Raw genomic sequence first — 15000 nt, 5'->3', positions numbered from 1 at the left:
GCAACGTACTTGGCTGTAGATGTGTCCACCAACAACATTGCCTTGTTTATAGCATCTTCTGTACACAGACCCCTCCTGAATCCATATTGGTCGGGACTGCGTCCCCTAAGTTCCCGGTGTTGCTCTAGCCGAAGGCATAGGAGCTTCTCCTGGAGCTTAGCCATGGAGTTCAAGAGACAGATGGGTCGGTATGATTTCGGCACTTCCGGATCCTTGTCCTCACCCTTTCTCAGAATGACCACTTCGGCCAACTTCCACGATTCTGGTACCCGTCCCTGACGTAAGCACTCATTGTAGAGGTTAGTCAGGTAAGGGCAGATCTCCGCGCACAGGGCTTGGAGAACCTCGGCAGCGAGTCCATCATGGCCCGTCGCCTTTTTACGGCGCAATTCAAGAATTGCGGCGGTAACTTCACGTTCAGTGAACGGAGCAACAGGCGTCTCATCGGCATACAGCTCATGGAGTTGTCGCCTCAAATTCCCCTGTTCCTCGTCCTCATCTTCGCTACTATCGTCGGGCAATAAGGTACTCATGAGGAGCTCAGCTGACTCTTGCCAGTCCTTGGTGTGACTGCCATCGATCTTCCTTAGGGTCGACAGGACCGTCGGTGACCGAACTTTTGACACGGCAATCTTGTACGGTGTACCCCAGGGGTCAGCCGCCAGACTGTCACGAACAAAAGACTGCCAACTCTCAGTCCGTACTGTGTGCAGTGCTCGCTTAAACACGGCTTTGGCCCGCCTGTACCGCGCAAGCGTGGCCTCACGAATGTGATCGCCTACGCTGCGCTGGTAATGCCGCCGCGCTCTTCTGCATTCGCGTCGGAGACGCTGCAGCTCAGGGTTCCAAGGTGCCTTAGGCATTTTCCCTGTGTGGGCCAACGGGACTGCGCCTGTTGCTGCTGTCTGTATGGCCGCCGTCAGATCTTCTGCAGCTTTGTCAACGTCCACAACGCGATCCATTGGCCAATTCGGTATCACTAGATTACCTCTTAGTCGATCCCAATTAGCCTTTCGCCAGTTGTACTTGACGGTGCCGTTCACCTGGTCTTCAGGAGGAGGCTCCCCATCATAGGCTACAGTGAATGTGATCAGATTGTGGTCACTTAGTGTCATTCCCCGCCATACCTTCCAGTTCTCCGCACGGAGATGCTCGTGTGCACTCTTCAGTGTCACATCGATATTCGAGGTCGCTCCACGGCGGCCTTCGAAAGTTGGTGGGAAGTTTGGTCGGTTCAGCACTTCTAGTCTGAGCTCGTGAATTGCTTCAGCGAGTCTCTCACCTCGCCTGGCGGCGCGTCGAGCACCAAGAGGCGTGATGTCACTGTGCCATAGGGGTGACATGGCATTTGCGTCCATTGTGCAAATCAGCAAGTCATTGCGGTAGAACCCAACCGCCTCTTTTAACTGGTCGATATACGGTCTTTCTCTGTGCCTGTACTGAAAGTACATATTTAGCACGAAAAAGGTGAAATCGCCAGTATTTATCTCAGCTAACACCATGCATCTGTTGCTTAGGTGCGCCACTTTGACTGCTCTGAAGGAACGATTTAGCACAACAATTGCTGCCATAGGATGCTCTCCCCCAGCCAGGATCTGAGCTGTTGTCGGCATATATCGGATCTTTCCGTCCCTAGAGTAGGGCTCTTGCAGACATAATATGTCTAGAGACTCCTCCTCTGCTCGGCGTCGTACCTCCTGCATCACCGCTTGCGTTCGCGCGCAGTTCAGCTGTCCTATCTTAACCGACATTGGCATTGTGATTTTTCACAGTCCGGTCGGGGACAGGAGAGGTAGCGGCCGGAATGGAGACGGTTGACGAGAGGTCTTGTCTCCCATAGTCTGTCCGCTGGATTTTGCGTTGAGTGAGAATCCTGTAGTAGGCACACTCTTTGCCTGGCGTTTCGCATGTGCGATTACGCTTTTTGCACGGGATACAGACCGCTCGGTCCCCCGCTTTTCTACAGTCCTTCCTCATGTGGCCGTTCTCGCCACAGTGCCCACATGTTATTATACTCGGGTCCTGCTTGCAGAACCTTACCGAGTGGTTCACATCCTGGCACCGCGTGCAAACGACTAAGTCCAGGTAGTCGTCAACCGGCATGGACTCAAAGCCCATGTACAGTCGCTTCTGCCTCAGAATCGCGACTCTGAGTCTGGGGCTTACTTCCACCACGAGATGTGATGTTTGTTTGCCCCTTGGCCCAGTCCGGAACTTCGGCTTAAACTCCTGGCGAAACTGTGTTTCGGAAAGTCCTCCAAGGTCGTTTTGCTTTCGAGTTAGCTCAACCACAGCTTCATTCTTCATGACACATGGTACATGATATATGATTATCTGCGGATTGAGCTTTTTCGGCAGTTCGCACTTGAGTGCTTCTGTCAGTTTGTTGTTAGCTAGAAGCTTCTGGCGATCAGTCTCAGACGCCACATCTACGATGAGCGTCGGGCCGTTTGTGGCGACCCGTGAGAACTTCACACCTTCAACCTCAGGCTTGACCAGGGAGGTGAATTTCTTTCTCACTTCTGCGCCAGTTTCATTGCCCTTGGACTTGATGAAGAGCGTTGCCTTCTCAGTCAGGGCTTTGGTTATCATCGCCTGCGTTTTCCGTTCTGGTATGGGTGGAGCGGCGGCAACTTGTGCAAAGGTCTTGGGTGGCGCCGTGGGCACCGCCTTCGTCCTCGCCAGCTCCTCCTCCAAGGCTTCCACCCTTCCGGTGAGGGCCGACTGCGCCATGGCCCAATCAAACAACTTAGCTCTCAGTTGTCTCTTAAAGTCCCCCAGATTTCCCTCCTCGACCAGTTGTCCCGGTTTTAGAGAGTCGTCCACGAGCTTCAGGACGTCCTCGAGCCGCGTCGCGATAAGCTTCACGGTCGCAAGATCGCTTGGGCTTGCCTTGTATCGGGACGTGCCGTCATCGACTGGGCCGCCAGGCTGTTGTCCGGCTACCTGCGCCGAGTCCGGCTGCTTGTTCGGTTTCCGCTTCTTCCGTCGTGTCCGGGACTTGCGTCTCTCGGCACCCGACATTGGTGAAGAGGCGCGGCTACTGCTGGCGCTTTCCCCGACTGGGCCGCTGGGCAGTTGCCCGGCTACCTTCGCCGGTTTCGGCACACTTTTCGCCGTCTCCGGCAGTTGAGACTTCGGCCGTGGGGCCGCCGTCTCTCCCGCCGGGCGAGTCTGGGTGAGCTTGCCGGTGCCGACTGGGCCGCTGGGTCTTTGCCCGGCTACCTGCGCCAGCTTTGGCTCGCTCGCAGCCTTCCCCGCCGGCGGTGTCGTTGGCCGCGAGGCCTTCGTCTCCGCCTTCGGTTCGGACTTCCCCGTTGCGCCTTCCCCGACTGGGCCGCCGGGCTTGCGCCCGGCTACCTGCGCCGGTTTTGGCTTGTCTCCCGCCTTAGGTGCCGCTTTCGGCGCCGGCTGGCGGGGTGGCGGCATCAGATCGGTTACAGCGTCCGCACTCAGCGATCTCTGCCGGAGCAGTTTTCGCAGGTGTTTCTTCTGCTTCCTCACTTTTGCCTTCCGTTCTTTCTCACTGTCACTTTCACTCGCGTCTGCAAGCGTCCGTGCCAGCGTCTCGCTTGCTGCAGTCTTAGCGCTCCGTGCACGAGGTGTACGGAGCTCCAATTCTGGCTCGCTAAGCGCGGGGTCATGGTCTTCTGGCCTATGGGCCTCCGACTGCCCTTGTGTTGGGAGTTCGTCTTGACACGGAGTGTCAGACTCGTCCCCTGAATGGTTGGTGTTGTGACTCCGCGACGGCCCACCAGTTCCGTCGGGACAAGGTTGATTGAGAGAAGCCATGTGGTTCCCACGATCAGCTAGGGATATAAGTGGTCCACCCAGGCGTTGCCCCGCCCACCTGAGTAAGCCTTATACAACAGAGGGTCGGCCGGTCCTCTGAGGTGGCTGACTCACGACTGTTCACAACTCAACAGCCTTGCGCCCCATAGCCGCCAGCTAACGCAGAGGGTGAGGGGTGATTATAGATATTGTCCTTCTCTTGCCCAGGCGGTTAAGCCAAGACTCCGGTCCGAAACACGCACGACGTTCCACTGCGCGCCTCACAGCGGTCGTTGAAGTACGTGTCTCAGATTACGGACGGCGCTGGTAGCGCTTGCCAGCACCGGGCTCGGGCACCCCGGGTTTGCCAGGCCCGTACGTCGGCTGTATTAGCCTTCGTCCCTGTGGTCGTGGTCTTAGACCACTCAGGAGCATCCTCCTGGGGGCAGCTCCCGGTGACTTCCACGTTGCGAAGGCCGATGCCGGCCTCCACTCCGCAGTTATACACCAAGGAATCCTCCGAGCGAGGCCGGGTCGCCGCCCGCGTTGCATCCTCTGAAAGTCAGAGGGCGCTTCGCAGTCAGCGCCCTTCCCCGCGCGTGGACATCGGCCTGCTTCCGCTTTGGCCCTCAAAAGTGAGAGCCTTGGTTTCCGCAGGAGCGATGACCGCCCTACTCCCCACTGTGCTTTGTGCGCCAACCGCACACGCCAACCACAACCAACATAACATGTGGCCGGGCGGCGCCGCTAAGTTGTCCGGGCGCGGCCGGCGGAGCCGGGCGCAGCCGGGCCCGCGCCCGCCGCCAGCGTAGCCGCGAGAGCGGGCTGTCAGCCAGAGGCCGACCGCCCGCCCAGCGCCAGCCAGCAGCGCGCGCATCGCCCGGCCGCACCCGGCCCCGCGCAGCGCAGCCGACACGGCAGCGCGCAAGCGCACAGCCCGACCGGCAACCAAGACCCGCCACTACCCCGGCCAACCGCGCCGCGCCCGGCTAGCGCCGGGCGTTCACGCGCGAGGCCGGGGCCACAGCAGGACCCGCCGCCAGCGAGCCGCGCGAAGCGCACCGCCGTGCGCACAAGTCCAGCAGTAGCGCGCCAACTCACGTCGACACACTCCGCTGCACGCGCACGCACTACGTACGAGCTTGGATACTAGACTTAAGAGTCCGACACCTACAAGCGCTCGCAGTAGTGGGAGACGCGCACTCGGCCGGAAAGGGTCGATGTTCGATCCAACCGCCTCGTGCAGACGTCTCCTTGTGGGGAGTATACCTCCCGTGGCACTTGTGTCATGGAGCTCAGCATTCCACGGCCGATAAGTCAACCGCGATAACGCCTTGCTCCTGCTGTGGGGAGTGAGTTCCGTAGCGCGCACAGGCAGAGACGGAGACACATCCTCTCAGAGAGCGTGAAATGACTTTAACGCAAAAGCGGCGCCCGCCGCACCCCAGCCAGGGCCAGGGCGCAGCGGGCGCCGCCCCAGCAAAAGCGGCGCCCGCCGCATCCGAGCCGAAGCCAAGACACAGCAGACGCCGCCAGCGCATGGAGCCGCACCACGCCGCAGCCCGGCCGAAGCCGAGGCACAGCAAGCGCCGCCTTAGTAAAAGCGGCGCCCGCCGCACCCCGGCCAAGGGCCGAAGCACAGCAAGCGCCGCTATAACTTGTAAGTGCCATTCGCCAGTGAGCAAGGATACTAGACCGGAGTCCGACACCTTATCGCTCACGGCGAGCAAGGCTGCAGAGCCCGGTTTGGAGGGGCCAGTTGCCCAGTCCCACCGCATCCGAGCTTGCGCCCTGCACGGGAGTCGCCCTTCTCTCATTGGTTTCACCGGTTGCCCGGCTACTCGCATCTTACACCACGGGGAGGTTGAGAGATCGGACATTTAGCCGCCCGTCTTCTACCAGTATAGGTGGACTCCACCACTGGTTAGACAGCATAACGGCCTTCGTAAGATAGTAGATAGGGACAGCGGGAATCTCGTTAATCCATTCATGCGCGTCACTAATTAGATGACGAGGCATTTGGCTACCTTAAGAGAGTCATAGTTACTCCCGCCGTTTACCCGCGCTTGCTTGAATTTCTTCACGTTGACATTCAGAGCACTGGGCAGAAATCACATTGCGTCAACACCCGCTAGGGCCATCGCAATGCTTTGTTTTAATTAGACAGTCGGATTCCCCCAGTCCGTGCCAGTTCTGAGTTGATCGTTGAATGGCGGCCGAAGAGAATCCGCGCACCCGCGCGCCCCCGGAGGAGCACGCTAAGGCGGACGCGGCCTCGCAGCAAGGAAGATCCGTGGGAGGCCAAGGCACGGGACCGAGCTCGGATCCTGCACGCAGGTTGAAGCACCGGGGCGCGAACGCCGCGCAGGCGCGCGCATCCTGCACCGCCGGCCAGCACGAGGCCAACCAACGGCGAGAGCAGACCACGCCCGCGCTAAACGCCCGCACTTACCGGCACCCCTACGGCACTCACCTCGCCCAGGCCCGGCACGTTAGCGCTGACCCACTTCCCGACCAAGCCCGACACGCCCCGATCCTCAGAGCCAATCCTTATCCCGAAGTTACGGATCCAATTTGCCGACTTCCCTTACCTACATTATTCTATCGACTAGAGGCTCTTCACCTTGGAGACCTGCTGCGGATATGGGTACGAACCGGCGCGACACCTCCACGTGGCCCTCTCCCGGATTTTCAAGGTCCGAGGGGAAGATCGGGACACCGCCGCAACTGCGGTGCTCTTCGCGTTCCAAACCCTATCTCCCTGCTAGAGGATTCCAGGGAACTCGAACGCTCATGCAGAAAAGAAAACTCTTCCCCGATCTCCCGACGGCGTCTCCGGGTCCTTTTGGGTTACCCCGACGAGCATCTCTAAAAGAGGGGCCCGACTTATATCGGTTCCGCTGCCGGGTTCCGGAATAGGAACCGGATTCCCTTTCGCCCAACGGGGGCCAGCACAAAGTGCATCATGCTATGACGGCCCCCATCAACATCGGATTTCTCCTAGGGCTTAGGATCGACTGACTCGTGTGCAACGGCTGTTCACACGAAACCCTTCTCCGCGTCAGCCCTCCAGGGCCTCGCTGGAGTATTTGCTACTACCACCAAGATCTGCACCGACGGCGGCTCCAGGCAGGCTCACGCCCAGACCCTTCTGCGCCCACCGCCGCGACCCTCCTACTCGTCAGGGCTTCGCGGCCGGCCGCGAGGACCGGCCATGACTGCCAGACTGACGGCCGAGTATAGGCACGACGCTTCAGCGCCATCCATTTTCAGGGCTAGTTGCTTCGGCAGGTGAGTTGTTACACACTCCTTAGCGGATTCCGACTTCCATGGCCACCGTCCTGCTGTCTTAAGCAACCAACGCCTTTCATGGTTTCCCATGAGCGTCGATTCGGGCGCCTTAACTCGGCGTTTGGTTCATCCCACAGCGCCAGTTCTGCTTACCAAAAGTGGCCCACTTGGCACTCCGATCCGAGTCGTTTGCTCGCGGCTTCAGCATATCAAGCAAGCCGGAGATCTCACCCATTTAAAGTTTGAGAATAGGTTGAGGTCGTTTCGGCCCCAAGGCCTCTAATCATTCGCTTTACCGGATGAGACTCGTACGAGCACCAGCTATCCTGAGGGAAACTTCGGAGGGAACCAGCTACTAGATGGTTCGATTAGTCTTTCGCCCCTATACCCAGCTCCGACGATCGATTTGCACGTCAGAATCGCTACGGACCTCCATCAGGGTTTCCCCTGACTTCGTCCTGGCCAGGCATAGTTCACCATCTTTCGGGTCCCAACGTGTACGCTCTAGGTGCGCCTCACCTCGCAATGAGGACGAGACGCCCCGGGAGTGCGGAGGCCGCCGCCCCGTGAAGGGCGGGGAAGCCCCATCCTCCCTCGGCCCGCGCAAGGCGAGACCTTCACTTTCATTACGCCTTTAGGTTTCGTACAGCCCAATGACTCGCGCACATGTTAGACTCCTTGGTCCGTGTTTCAAGACGGGTCGTGAAATTGTCCAAAGCTGAAGCGCCGCTGACGGGAGCGATTATTCCGCCCGAGAGCATCCCGAGCCAACAGCGGCGCGGGTCCGGGGCCGGGCCAGGTAGGTCCGTCATCCGGGAAGAACCGCGCGCGCTTGCCGGGAGCCCGAGCGCCCAAAGGGGCGAATCGACTCCTCCAGATATACCGCCGAGCAGCCAGCCAGGACACCGGGGCTCTGCCCAACAGACGCGAACCGAGGCCCGCGGAAGGACAGGCTGCGCACCCGGGCCGTAGGCCGGCACCCAGCGGGTCGCGACGTCCTACTAGGGGAGAAGTGCGGCCCACCGCACACCGGAACGGCCCCACCCCGCGGCGAGTGGAAAGGCAACCGGACACGACCCCGCCGCGGATTGCTCCGCGCGGGCGGCCGGCCCCATCTGCCGAGGGCGGGGGCCAGTGGCCGGATGGGCGTGAATCTCACCCGTTCGACCTTTCGGACTTCTCACGTTTACCCCAGAACGGTTTCACGTACTTTTGAACTCTCTCTTCAAAGTTCTTTTCAACTTTCCCTCACGGTACTTGTTCGCTATCGGTCTCGTGGTCATATTTAGTCTCAGATGGAGTTTACCACCCACTTGGAGCTGCACTCTCAAGCAACCCGACTCGAAGGAGAGGTCCCGCCGACGCTCGCACCGGCCGCTACGGGCCTGGCACCCTCTACGGGCCGTGGCCTCATTCAAGTTGGACTTGGGCTCGGCGCGAGGCGTCGGGGTAGTGGACCCTCCCAAACACCACATGCCACGACAGGCGGCAGCCTGCGGGGTTCGGTGCTGGACTCTTCCCTGTTCGCTCGCCGCTACTGGGGGAATCCTTGTTAGTTTCTTTTCCTCCGCTTAGTAATATGCTTAAATTCAGCGGGTAGTCTCGCCTGCTCTGAGGTCGTTGTACGAGGTGTCGCACGCCACACCGCCAGCCGGCTGTGCACGCTACCGAGAAAGTACCGGTATGCGAACCGCCAGGCGACGGGCGCGCATCGCACGTTTAAGGAGACGCGGCCGGCCACACAGGCGACCACGACACTCCCACGTCTCCGAAGCGGGACAAACGCCGCGCGCTTCAGTATACGTAGCCGACCCTCAGCCAGACGTGGCCCGGGAACGGAATCCATGGACCGCAATGTGCGTTCGAAACGTCGATGTTCATGTGTCCTGCAGTTCACATGTCGACGCGCAATTTGCTGCGTTCTTCATCGACCCACGAGCCGAGTGATCCACCGTCCTGGGTGATCTTTTCCTTTTCAGTCTCCCACTGTCTCTTTCAAGACAGCAGCATTTGCGGGACTGAGGCGTCTGACGGCCCCTGTTCCACTATTTTTTTGTGTCCAACGGCCTCACAGCCGATGGGCGTCGTACGGCTCCACACCGGGGCGGACAGGCACTCGGGCGAACGTCATTCAAAACCGGCGCCAGGCGCCAGGTACCGCAGGCCAGCCGCTCCAGAGCTTCAGCGCTCGTACCACACAACAACAACAACACTTCCGCTAGTTTTGAGAGGCACGCGTGGTTCCGCACGCGGCGCACGGCCACTGCCGTACAGGTAGCGTGTTGCGCGACACGACACGACACGCACATCGAAAGACATGCAGTCTAGTCGGTAATGATCCTTCCGCAGGTTCACCTACGGAAACCTTGTTACGACTTTTACTTCCTCTAAATGATCAAGTTTGGTCATCTTTCCGGTAGCATCGGCAACGACAGAGTCGATGCCGCGTACCAGTCCGAAGACCTCACTAAATCATTCAATCGGTAGTAGCGACGGGCGGTGTGTACAAAGGGCAGGGACGTAATCAACGCGAGCTTATGACTCGCGCTTACTGGGAATTCCTCGTTCATGGGGAACAATTGCAAGCCCCAATCCCTAGCACGAAGGAGGTTCAGCGGGTTACCCCGACCTTTCGGCCTAGGAAGACACGCTGATTCCTTCAGTGTAGCGCGCGTGCGGCCCAGAACATCTAAGGGCATCACAGACCTGTTATTGCTCAATCTCGTGCGGCTAGAAGCCGCCTGTCCCTCTAAGAAGAAAAGTAATCGCTGACAGCACGAAGGATGTCACGCGACTAGTTAGCAGGCTAGAGTCTCGTTCGTTATCGGAATTAACCAGACAAATCGCTCCACCAACTAAGAACGGCCATGCACCACCACCCACCGAATCAAGAAAGAGCTATCAATCTGTCAATCCTTCCGGTGTCCGGGCCTGGTGAGGTTTCCCGTGTTGAGTCAAATTAAGCCGCAGGCTCCACTCCTGGTGGTGCCCTTCCGTCAATTCCTTTAAGTTTCAGCTTTGCAACCATACTTCCCCCGGAACCCAAAAGCTTTGGTTTCCCGGAGGCTGCCCGCCGAGTCATCGGAGGAACTGCGGCGGATCGCTGGCTGGCATCGTTTATGGTTAGAACTAGGGCGGTATCTGATCGCCTTCGAACCTCTAACTTTCGTTCTTGATTAATGAAAACATACTTGGCAAATGCTTTCGCTTCTGTTCGTCTTGCGACGATCCAAGAATTTCACCTCTAACGTCGCAATACGAATGCCCCCGCCTGTCCCTATTAATCATTACCTCGGGTTCCGAAAACCAACAAAATAGAACCGAGGTCCTATTCCATTATTCCATGCACACAGTATTCAGGCGGGCTTGCCTGCTTTAAGCACTCTAATTTGTTCAAAGTAAACGTGCCGGCCCACCGAGACACTCAACAAAGAGCACCCTGGTAGGATTTAAACGGGGTCCGCCTCGGGACGCGAAAGCACCCCTTCGGCTCGCCCCACCGGCAGGACGTCCCACGATACATGCCAGTTAAACACCGACGGGCGGTGAACCAACAGCGTGGGACACAAATCCAACTACGAGCTTTTTAACCGCAACAACTTTAATATACGCTATTGGAGCTGGAATTACCGCGGCTGCTGGCACCAGACTTGCCCTCCAATAGATACTCGTTAAAGGATTTAAAGTGTACTCATTCCGATTACGGGGCCTCGGATGAGTCCCGTATCGTTATTTTTCGTCACTACCTCCCCGTGCCGGGAGTGGGTAATTTGCGCGCCTGCTGCCTTCCTTGGATGTGGTAGCCGTTTCTCAGGCTCCCTCTCCGGAATCGAACCCTGATTCCCCGTTACCCGTTACAACCATGGTAGGCGCAGAACCTACCATCGACAGTTGATAAGGCAGACATTGAAAGATGCGTCGCCGGTACGAGGACCGTGCGATCAGCCCAAAGTTATTCAGAGTCACCAAGGCCAAACGACCAGACAAGCCAATCCGATTGGTTTTGATCTAATAAAAGCGTCCCTTCCATCTCTGGTCGGGACTCTGTTTGCATGTATTAGCTCTAGAATTACCACAGTTATCCAAGTAACGTGGGTACGATCTAAGGAACCATAACTGATTTAATGAGCCATTCGCGGTTTCACCTTAATGCGGCTTGTACTGAGACATGCATGGCTTAATCTTTGAGACAAGCATATGACTACTGGCAGGATCAACCAGGGAGCTGCGTCAACTAGAGCTGAGCAGCCGGCCGCCCGGGAGTGTGTCCCGGGGCCCGCGCGAACACGCAAGCGTCCGCTCAATTATTCTGCAAACAGGAGGAGGCCGAGCTCCCCTGCACGATACACCTCGAAACCCTCTCAGGTCCCGGCGGCGCGCAGCGCCGTCCTAGGTACTTGGTCGGTTTCGAGAGAGGCGCAATCGCCCGGAGTTAGGCGAGTAGACGGTTTTAGTGCGAACACCCTTGCTCCCAACTGAGCTTGCCGCTGCCGACAGAGGCCCGGGAGCGTGCTGTCGTGGCATTGCCGGCGGGAGACAACACGCGCCACCTATGGTGACCGGCAGCTCCAACGCCAGCGCCACACAAGGGCAAAGCCCCACTTGGGTGCAGAAGCGAACTCTCCCAGCACAGCGCACGCGCCAACACGTCCGCACAACTGCGATACAAACCACCTGCGAGAACCGCTGGGGCGACCGAGCAGCAGACGGCGTCGCGGCGCCGAGTGCCAGGCGGCGGCGCATCCTCAACGCACACAGTCCTCAATCAGACCAGCACACTGCAGATGTCCACCGCGCTTCGCACCGGGCTCGCTGAACCAACTTTGGCCGCCAGGCGCCGCGTGCAGGGTGCGCCGCAGCGTAGCTGCGCCGCCTGCCGAGCCCGTCGGCTGGCGCTCCTGCCACTCGGCGCCCCCCACCAGCCGCCTGTTGCGCGTGCGCCCACGCAGCGCGCGGCCAACACGCGGGCGGCCCCCCTTCACCGGCCGGGAACAGTCCCACCAAGCCACCGCCGCGTATCGCTTCATACCCACATGGGCCTAGTCACGTGTGTGGATGTGGCGGGTACCGCTGAAACAACCGGTTAATAGCTGGTACCGATCGTCGCCATCACAGATTCACCTCCAGCGTGAACAACCGCTCAACAACGGATTTCCAGTTCATTTGCGTATCTTGGGCAGTAAACGTAGATGTCCACCTACATTTGCGAATTCAACAATTCTTGCATGCCAGGATGTCATGTGTCACGACACGCTACATCAGACCACATACACACTGCGACATGTGCAGAAGAGAACACGTGGAAGGTGGCCCGCGCACGTATGCGATGTCCCTTCCGCGATCCACTGTCAACCGGCATCTGCGGCATGTCCCAGATATGGAACGCGGTCCACCAGGGTAGCACTTTGTGTGAGGCAATACGACAAAGTCGGAATACACGCGTCACTACATCACACGGCTCACGCTGACCTGACCTGACTCACCGCACCACCACCCCCAGCGACCCAGGGTGACATACAATGCGTTCGTACGTTCCTCCCACACGCCTCTACGGCGTACCACAGTGCAACCTAGCTGTTATTGGGAGACGAGACAAGTAGCATCGAGCACAACATATGGAAATTGAGATTCGACACCGTTGGGCACAGCCAGCGTACGGTCACACGTATCACACTACTTCACTCTGTACGTAACTACCGATGATCGGTACAGCGTGTGGGTACGCGTACGACATCAGCGGACAATGGACACAGACCATACCACGACGTACACTGAGGGCGTCGACATCTGAACGCAACTGAACAGCTGCGAGGCTCATTTAACACTCAAACGCCAGACCGACCAGCTTGAGAGGACGGAGACACAAAGAGAGGGGCAGAGGGGGGGGGGGGGCGATATAGTCCTATTGCAGTACAATTGACAGTAACACGCGATCTAGTGTATGTGGAAAGTAAGCAACACTCGCAAGACATCTACATGAGGATAACAACGACACCAGAGATTCCGAGCAGTGAACTATGTTAGGCAAAGGGACAACGTGGGTTAGGTTAAGGGACAACGTGGGTTAGGTTAAGGGACAACGTGGGTTAGGTTAAGGGACAACGTGGGTTAGGTTAAGGGACAACGTGGGTTAGGTTAAGGGACAACGTGGGTTAGGTTAAGGGACAACGTGGGTTAGGTTAAGGGACAACGTGGGTTAGGTTAAGGGACAACGTGGGTTAGGTTAAGGGACAACGTGGGTTAGGTTAAGGGACAACGTGGGTTAGGTTAAGGGACAACGTGGGTTAGGTTAAGGGACAACGTGGGTTAGGTTAAGGGACAACGTGGGTTAGGTTAAGGGACAACGTGGGTTAGGTTAAGGGACAACGTGGGTTAGGTTAAGGGACAACGTGGGTTAGGTTAAGGGACAACGTGGGTTAGGTTAAGGGACAAATTGAGTTAGGTTAAGGGACAAATTGAGTTAGGTTAAGGGACAAATTGAGTTAGGTTAAGGGACAAATTGAGTTAGGTTAAGGGACAAATTGAGTTAGGTTAAGGGACAAATTGAGTTAGGTTAAGGGACAAATTGAGTTAGGTTAAGGGACAAATTGAGTTAGGTTAAGGGACAAATTGAGTTAGGTTAAGGGACAAATTGAGTTAGGTTAAGGGACAAATTGAGTTAGGTTAAGGGATAATCTGGTACAACCACAGTTAGGTTAAGCGATAATCTGGTACAGCCACAGTTAGGTTAAGCGATAATCTGGTACAGCCACAGTTAGGTTAAGCGATAATCTGGTACAGCCACAGTTAGGTTAAGCGATAATCTGGTACAGCCACAGTTAGGTTAAGCGATAATCTGGTACAGCCACAGTTAGGTTAAGCGATAATCTGGTACAGCCACAGTTAGGTTAAGCGATAATCTGGTACAGCCACAGTTAGGTTAAGCGATAATCTGGTACAGCCACAGTTAGGTTAAGCGATAATCTGGTACAGCCACAGTTAGGTTAAGCGATAATCTGGTACAGCCACAGTTAGGTTAAGCGATAATCTGGTACAGCCACAGTTAGGTTAAGCGATAATCTGGTACAGCCACAGTTAGGTTAAGCGATAATCTGGTACAGCCACAGTTAGGTTAAGCGATAATCTGGTACAGCCACAGTTAGGTTAAGCGATAATCTGGTACAGCCACAGTTAGGTTAAGCGATAATCTGGTACAGCCACAGTTAGGTTAAGCGATAATCTGGTACAGCCACAGTTAGGTTTAAGCGATAATCTGGTACAGCCACAGTTAGGTTAAGCGATAATCTGGTACAGCCACAGTTAGGTTAAGCGATAATCTGGTACAGCCACAGTTAGGTTAAGCGATAAAGTTGGTTAAATTCGGTATTGTGTGGGAAGGGGGCAGAGAGAGTGGGGGGGGGGGGGTGGATAGTTGTGGCAGTACGCGGATGCCTGAGTCACCGTCAGATATGTCACGTCGGTTCGATGCTTGTAGCAAGAGGCTGGCGGGTCTGTGTCTCTCACTTCTGCAATTTTTCATGTGGTATAACACGAGGGCGGGGGGGTGATATTTGGTGCCCCTCTGTGTAGGATGTGTGTTGGTGGTGTTGGTTTATCTGAGCAATGGTAGTTGTCGGAGGAGTGGGGTATTGTGCTTTTATAGGTGGACCTACTGCTCTGGTTATCATAGTGTCGACGGTGCAATGTGGCAGAGAGGATGCACTCGACATTGTCGCATTCCAGATGTTTACGTATTGTGTGTCTCCGTTGCAGGCCGAGAGTGGTGCATGTTCGAGTGTGTGGCTGACGTGCGATTCACGTTGTGTGCCCAGTCTTACAGCACGTATAGGGACATTCGCATAAATCATCTATATGTGGCCCTTGCATCATTTACTAAGCAGTGCCGTGAGACGACCGAACTATTAGGAAAGTACTGATGTACCAACACGCGATCTATGT

At 56.9% G+C, this 15000-nt stretch overlaps 2 non-coding genes and 1 pseudogene across 2 annotated transcripts; all 3 read right to left on the bottom strand.

Annotated features, from left to right (window-relative positions):
- Window positions 1-5690: 5690 nt before the first annotated feature.
- Window positions 5691-8682, bottom strand: LOC126317132 (large subunit ribosomal RNA; annotated as a pseudogene).
- A 188-nt stretch (window positions 8683-8870) lies between these two features.
- LOC126317127 (5.8S ribosomal RNA) lies at window positions 8871-9025 on the bottom strand. Its single transcript, XR_007556413.1, has one exon. It is a non-coding gene; the product is annotated as a 5.8S ribosomal RNA (ribosomal RNA).
- Window positions 9026-9394: 369 nt separating this feature from the next.
- On the bottom strand, window positions 9395-11286 carry LOC126317128 (small subunit ribosomal RNA). The gene has a single exon (XR_007556414.1). It is a non-coding gene; the product is annotated as a small subunit ribosomal RNA (ribosomal RNA).
- Window positions 11287-15000: the final 3714 nt, after the last annotated feature.

This window comes from Schistocerca gregaria, unplaced genomic scaffold, assembly GCF_023897955.1.
Source record: "Schistocerca gregaria isolate iqSchGreg1 unplaced genomic scaffold, iqSchGreg1.2 ptg000622l, whole genome shotgun sequence".
In the NCBI taxonomy this organism is placed as follows: Eukaryota; Metazoa; Arthropoda; class Insecta; order Orthoptera; family Acrididae; genus Schistocerca; species Schistocerca gregaria.
This window is presented reverse-complemented; position numbering and strand designations above follow the sequence as displayed.